The sequence below is a fragment of the Plecotus auritus genome (assembly GCF_963455305.1).
Source record: "Plecotus auritus genome assembly, chromosome: 2".
Classification (NCBI taxonomy): Eukaryota; Metazoa; Chordata; class Mammalia; order Chiroptera; family Vespertilionidae; genus Plecotus; species Plecotus auritus.
The window spans coordinates 52,845,792-52,852,790 of NC_137771.1; the positions used below are offsets into that span (position 1 = coordinate 52,845,792).

The window sequence follows — 6,999 nt, forward strand, 5'->3', positions numbered from 1 at the left end:
GGGCTAAACTCAAGGTGTTGGCGGGGCTGCCTTTTTTTTTTTTCCTAGAGGCTCTAGGGGAAAATCTGTTGTCTTGACTTTTTATTTATTTATTTTTTTATTGATTTCAGAGAGGAAGTTGAGAAGAAAAAAGCGATAGAAACATCCATGATGAGAGAGAATCATTGATTGGCTGCTTCCTACAAGCCCCACACAAGGGATCCAGCCAGCAACCCTAGTATGTGCCCTGACTAGGAATCGAACCTTGACCTCCTGGTTCATAGGTCGATGCTCAACCACTGAACCATGCCAGCCTGGCTTGACTTTTTAAATAGTATTAAAGTGAGACTACAAAAAGGAATGACGTATTTGAATGATATTTTAATACAATATTGTGCCTTAAAATTATACTTCCAAAGGTCATAATTAGATAAGAGTTAATGTGATTCAGAGGCTGGACATCTGTACTATGGTTTCAAATTTAGAATCTTTTTAGATTTAATCCGTTAATAAATGTTAAAATACAAGTTCTTCTATCTCAAGTTATTAATACTAGACAGAAACTCAATTTCCCTACTGAACCATTTTCTTCCTGCAACCTGAAATCTGGTAAATGAAAGTTCCTTGTCGCTTGCATTCTCTGTAGATATTGACCTGAAAAGTCACATATAATGAGAACATTGCTAAAGTAGTAACCGTGTCATTTTTATAAAATTTCAGCCAATAGTTTCCTGATATCAGCAATAGATTCAACAGATAGAAGAACAAGTGACTCTCCTGAAATCCTATGACCTCAATAGAATATGAAAGTAATGAATGCATTCCTCAAGAGAGATGGTGTGGTTGAAGCAGCAGATGTTTACAATTTGTTTCTCAGCTCTCAATAATAAGAAATTACACAGATTCAATACCTAAATGAAATTAATCATCTCTTTGTTCAATACAGTAAATATAATGAGTTATGTATAAATGGCAATTCATACACAGATTTGACACAGATGGTTTATGCTCTGTTATATCTTAATGAATCATATCAATCAATATAATGTCCTAGAATTTTTAAGATTTTCAAACATGCCATTTTAAAAATAAAATGCATGAAGGTAGTATAGAGTGATGGTTAAAAGAACTGACCCTGGAATTAGATCATGCTAAAAAAAAAAAAAAAAAAAAAACTTATAAATTTTACTCACAATTAAAGAAGTCCAAAAAATTAGATATTATGTACTTGTTTTAATGGACATCAACTTTAGTCTTAAAGCTTGAAGAAAAAACAGGCATGATTTTGTTAATTGGAAATTTTATGTAAAAATACTCAAAGATGTCAGTAAAGATACTAAAGATATTTATAAATTTTATTAACTAAATATGTGCATTATAGACTTTGAAAATTTCATTTCATTAAACTTTTACTTTTATGTTGAATTTAGCTTTCTTTTTTATGGAATAAACTTTTAAAGAGATATTTGCTTATATAAATGGACTTCAAGTAGTGCCATGAGTATAAATATATTTAACACCTAACACTACATCCAAGTAGGAAATAAGATTCACTGAGACTAGCTTCTTGTGTGAAAACTTTTCCAAGTGTATGTGCTTTGCCAATTCATCACATCAGGAAGTCAGTGAAAGGAGACATTTGTTAGTAGGGATTAGACACCAAAATCTGGGTACTTCATCTGAATGTAAGATTTGAAGTAGAGAAAATGGTCATTTTAGTGTGACTTATTTTCAGCTATAGAATGAGTTACCTAGATATTGTCTTTGTACCTACACATCCTTTCCATGTCTTTTTGATTAGGCTATAAATCTCACTGTCTTATCTATTACTAATATGGATTTTCTTTTATTGTTTTGTCAGTTTATGTTTTTATCCATTTTTTCTTCTTAATATGATAATTCTATAATTTCATTGTTATCAAATAATTATTTCCTTTAAACATAGGGTAAATTTGGAGTCAGGAAAAGATAAAGTTGTAGAGCTAATAGAATGCAGTTTATACAGGGAGCTCTGGTTTTTAGCTTTTCTTTTCTTTTTTTTTTTTTTTTTGAGAGAGAATGATTTCTTATTATAATAAGCCAGACATACAAGATTCTACTGAAACTGTAACTGCTGACAAAATACAGTTGAACTTACAAACCTTCAAGGGAAATAAGAGGATCAAACAAAGCCAATGTATGGAAAAGCCCAAGACTGGTTTGGAATAAACATAAGAATTACATCCAGCATGGGTATCTTTCTTTTACTTGTTAATCCTCACTGAGGATATTTTTTTCCATTGATTTTCAGAGAGAATGGAGGGAGGGAAAGAGAGAAACATTGATGTGAGAGAGACACATTGATTGGTTGCCTCCCGCACACTCCCTGAACAGGGCTGGGGATCCAAACTGTAACCCAGGTATACAACCTGAGACCCTTTGGTGCACAGGGCTGATGCTCTAACCACTGAGAACACCAGCCAGGGAGCATGGGTATCTTTTGACCCTCCCCAGCAGGTATCTGCCGTAGTTCTCTCATCCCTTCTGAAGCTTCTGCTTAACCAAATGGCTTTTCCCTCTCTATTGCAGGTATAAGCCAACCCAACAGTACCCTTTTTCATGATGCAAAGCCAAGAGGAAAGTTTATAAATCTTATTCCAGGATAGAAAGCATTCACACACTCAAACCAGCACATATTATGTGGTGTCAATGCACATGGCAGCAACTTTAATCAAATCAGAGCTGCTACCATGTGTAACCTGTTATGTGACCCTGTAGCCAGGCCAGTTTTACTATATTAAAATATCAACATGGCAGAATGCATTTTTTGAACCCCAGATTTCCTAAATACTTCTAAGAGGCTATTAAAGTGATGTAGATCAGAATTGTATTTCGGAAAACCAGGCATTAGGGAGGGACATTGATGGATGCTTTCTGGGACTTTTTCAGGGGTACAGAGAGGCACAGAGGAAATGTTAGAACACCACACCATATATGGCAGGTAAGGGGAGGCAGAGGTGGAAAGAGGGCTGACATATACAGAGGCAAAGAAGCATTGAACAGACTGTCAAACACAGCAGGAAGGCAGGGGAGGTTGGGGCGGGGGGGCTGTAAGAGATCAACCAAAGGACTTGTACGCATGCATATAAGCATAACCAATGGACAAAAGACACTGGGCAGAGGGGCAGGTAAAGGCATGTACTGGGGGGTAGGGGAGGCCAGGGGGGAGGTCAATGGGGGGAAAAAAAAAGGAGACATATGTACTACTCTTTGTAATACTTCAAACAATAAAATAAATAAGTAAGTAAGTAAGTAAGTAAATAAATAAATAAATAAAAATAAAAAGTCTGGGAGAAGAAGAAAAGAAAAAGAAACAAAACAACAAAAGGTAACCAAATCCAAGTTGGAGGAAAAAAAGGTTTCATACAATACAATATCAAAAAAGTAATAGGAACACACAAAAGGCACAAGCTGGTGGCAGGTAACATTGGGATAGGTCCTTCCAGCATCAGTCAGGTAGGTGTCTTCTGAGCTGTTATCTCAAGGTTGTTTACAGAGGTGATAACTTTAGCAAGAGTCTCTCACAGGAGGGCAGGCAGGCTTCAATCATTGGTTCGGGATCTGTTTGTACCTTGTAGGTACCCAGCTCGGCATCCAGGTGTTCTTTTTTTTTAAAAAATAAATCTTTATTGTTCAGATTATTACAGGTGTTCCTCTTTTTTTCCCCCCATAGCTCCCCTCCACCTGATTCCCCACCCCACCCCATACCCTTACCCCCCGCCACTGTCTTCATCCATAGGTGTAAGATTTTTGTCCAATCTCTTCCCGCACCCCTCACACCCTCTTCCCCCTGAGAATTGTCAGTCCACTCCCTTTCTATGTCCCTGATTCTATTATATTCACCAGTCCATTCTGTTCTTCAGATTTTTTATTCACTTGATTTTTAGATTCACTTGTTGGTAGGTATGTATTTGATGTCATTTTGTTGTTCATAATTTTTATCTTTACCTTTTTCTTCTTCTTCCTCTTCTTAAAGAATACCCTTCAGCATTTCATGTAATCCTGGTTTGGTGGTGATGAACTCCTTTAGCTTTTTCTTGTCTGTGAAGCTCTTTATCTGACCTTCAACTCTGAATGATAGCTTTGCTGGGTAGAGTAATCTTGGTTGTAGGTTCTTGCTGTTGATCACTTTGAATATTTCTTGCCACTCCCTTCTGGCCTGCATAGTTTCTGCCGAGAAATCAGCTGACAGTTGTATGGGTGCTCCCTTGTAGGTAACTAACTGTTTTTCTCTTGCTGCTTTCAAGATTCTCTCTTTGTCTTTTGCCCTTGGCATTTTAATTATGATGTGTCTTGGTGTGGTCCTCTTTGGATTCCTCTTGTACGGGGTTCTGTGTGCTTCCTGAACTTGTAAGTCTATTTCTTTCACAAGGTAGGGGAAGTTTTCTGTTATTATTTCTTCAAATAGGTTTTCAATATTTTGCTCTCTGTCTTCTTCTGGCACCTCAAAAATTCGGATGTTGGTACGCTTAAAGTTGTCCCAGAGGCTCCTTACACTATCTTCATATTTTTGGATTCTTTTCTCTTTTTGTTTTTCTGGTTGGGTGTTTTTTGTTTCCTCATATTTCAGACCTTTGGTTTGATTCTTGGGGTACGTTGATCTACAGTTGAGTTTCTGTATATTCTTTATTTCAGACAGTGTATGCTTAATTTCTGACTGGTCCTTTTCCATTTTTTTGGCATTCTCATTAAGATCCTTAAAGGTCTCACTAAGTTCCTCAGCGGTTTTTAGAAGATTCTTGAGTAACCTTATAAATGTGGTTCTGAACTCTATGTTGTCCAGTAGTTTGCTTTCCTCCATTTCTTTCATTCGTGACATGTTTCTTTGTCTCCACATTTTGCTGCTTCCTTGTGTTGATGGAGTGGCTTTGTGTGGTAGGTGACCTATAGGGGCCAGTAGCTCAGCCTCCCCAATCACCTGAGGTGGACGCCTTTGGTACACCCCTTTGTGGGCTGAGTGCAAAGTCTTGGTGTAGTTAAGCCTTGATTGCTGTTGGTACACTGGGAGGAATTGACCTCCAGGCCAATTGGCTGTGAGGACCCGCTGTGTCTATAATGGAAGAACTGCTGTGCTGGAGACACGCTTATGGTGTAGGACTTGTTTCAGTGGGGCTTTGGTGCTCACTGAGTCTGCCTCTTGAATGTCACTTATGGATGTGAGGAGTTGAAATCTGGTGTCTCACACTGACCACTAGGTACACTGGCTTCTGGATCTCCAATGGGGTGCAGGTCAGCTACTGTCTGAGGCTACCCAGCAGGCGCTACAGTGAGAACTACAGTTTTCTCCTCTTTGCTTGGGGTTTGGAGGTTTTGGAGCTGTCTGACCCGGGCTGCAAGTTTGCTAGGTTAAGCTGCGATAGGGCAGGTCATTCATATGCTAAAACCGCTGTTTGGAGCTTGGGTGGGTTTGTAGATTGTGCGGAGCAGGGTCTCAGGGCGTGACTAGGCTAGGGTGTGGCAAACAGCGATGGCTACCAGTAAGCCGGCTCTGCGTCCCCGCGTCCTGCGCCCCAGCACAGTAAACAATTATTCCTGCGCGCAGCCCTGCAAGCAAGCCACCCTCACTTTCCGATCCCATGGCAGACAGTCCAGCTTCTCCCCGTAGGAGTTTGGGTCCCCCGAGTCTCCCCAGAAACTGGAGTTTGGAGTAATCGGGAGCTTGTCTCCCTTCGGGTTGAAAAAAGCAGCGCCCCCAGTTGCCCGCCGCCAGCCCGATTCCCGTGCCTCTGTACTTCCGCTTTTCAGTGCTTGTGCACGTCTCAATGCTCTTTTCTCTTTCCTTCTAGTTGTAGAACTTCCACTCAGCCAGCTTTCCTGTGGTTCTGGGTGATAGACGTTTAGTCTTTTAGTTGTAGTTTTGAAATTGTTGTGTGAGGCAGCAATTTAGGTGTTTACCTATGCCGCCATCTTGGATCCTCCCCCCAGGTGTTCTTTTATTTATTGACATGTAGGCATCCAGCTGGCTGTCCAGCTGCTCCTTGATCAGGACAGGGGAGCCAGCGCAACTCTCCCTCGTCCACCCTGTCCTCTGCCTCCAAAGCTCCCTCTTCCCGACCTATCATACCTTGACCTCTACCACTGATTCTGCCGCCTCTCCCAGACCTCCACCACCTTGAATACCATCTCTTCTTAATCCATTTGGGGAGCTAAGGCTTGTCCACCTCCGAGCAGGTTTTGACCTTGGAGAGACACCTAAGTAGGGTTCTTGTGGCACGTCCCCCCCGTAGTCCTCCTCTGGGCAGACCTCGTCCCCAATCGCAGCCCTGGCCAGGGCCTGTGGGCCGGCCTAACTGTGCTTGGAGGTTCCTCTTACCCAGGCACTGCTTTAAGCTCTCCTGCTTAAGCGTCAATGCTGCCAGGACAGAGGGTCTGCCCTCCACCTGCTGGGCCAGTCTTCTGTTTCTGGCACTGGCTCGCTGCTGCTGTTGCTGCATCGAAACCCGAATAATCATGGGCACCGGCTGTTTGTTCTTCAGCTTATTAGTAAAGCGCTCATCGAGAGACATCTTGGTGGTGCATTTAAGCACAACTCTGGGTGCAGGCATCTTCAAATTCTGAGGATGGGAGGAAGAGGACGCCAGTGTTCTCCTAGGGCTGCCACCTCTGTTGCGGAAGGCAGGCCAGGGCCGCTGAACCTGAGTGGATGGTGACGAGGCTCTGCTAAGTTGTTTGGGGTTGGGTAGGTGTGTGAGTGGTACACTGCTAGGTTAGTTCGTTGTTATTGGCTGGCTGTCTGGTCAGCGAGTCCACCTGCTCGCCTTGCCTGCCCTTTCCTGCCTCTCGTCTGTGCCACCACAGCCGCTGCCAGCTCCTGCTTGGTGTCCAAACCAAATGCACTGTTAGATCCCTTGCTATGTGATGACCTTGACTTATGCTGGCTCATCAGATTCTGTTCCCCTTAATATAGGGGGCGGGTAATGGGGGAATAAGGACACATATGTAACACCTTAATCAATAAAGAAATTAAAAATAAAATAAAAT

At 41.7% G+C, this 6,999-nt stretch overlaps 1 pseudogene across 1 annotated transcript; it reads right to left on the reverse strand.

The window, feature by feature from the left end:
• Positions 1 to 1,125: 1,125 nt before the first annotated feature.
• LOC308241067 (chromatin target of PRMT1 protein-like) lies at positions 1,126 to 6,563 on the reverse strand (annotated as a pseudogene). Its single transcript has 2 exons — positions 5,914 to 6,563; positions 1,126 to 1,130 (listed from the first exon to the last, which is right to left on the reverse strand). The product of its transcript is annotated as a chromatin target of PRMT1 protein-like (transcript).
• Between the last annotated feature and the right edge of the window lie 436 nt (positions 6,564 to 6,999).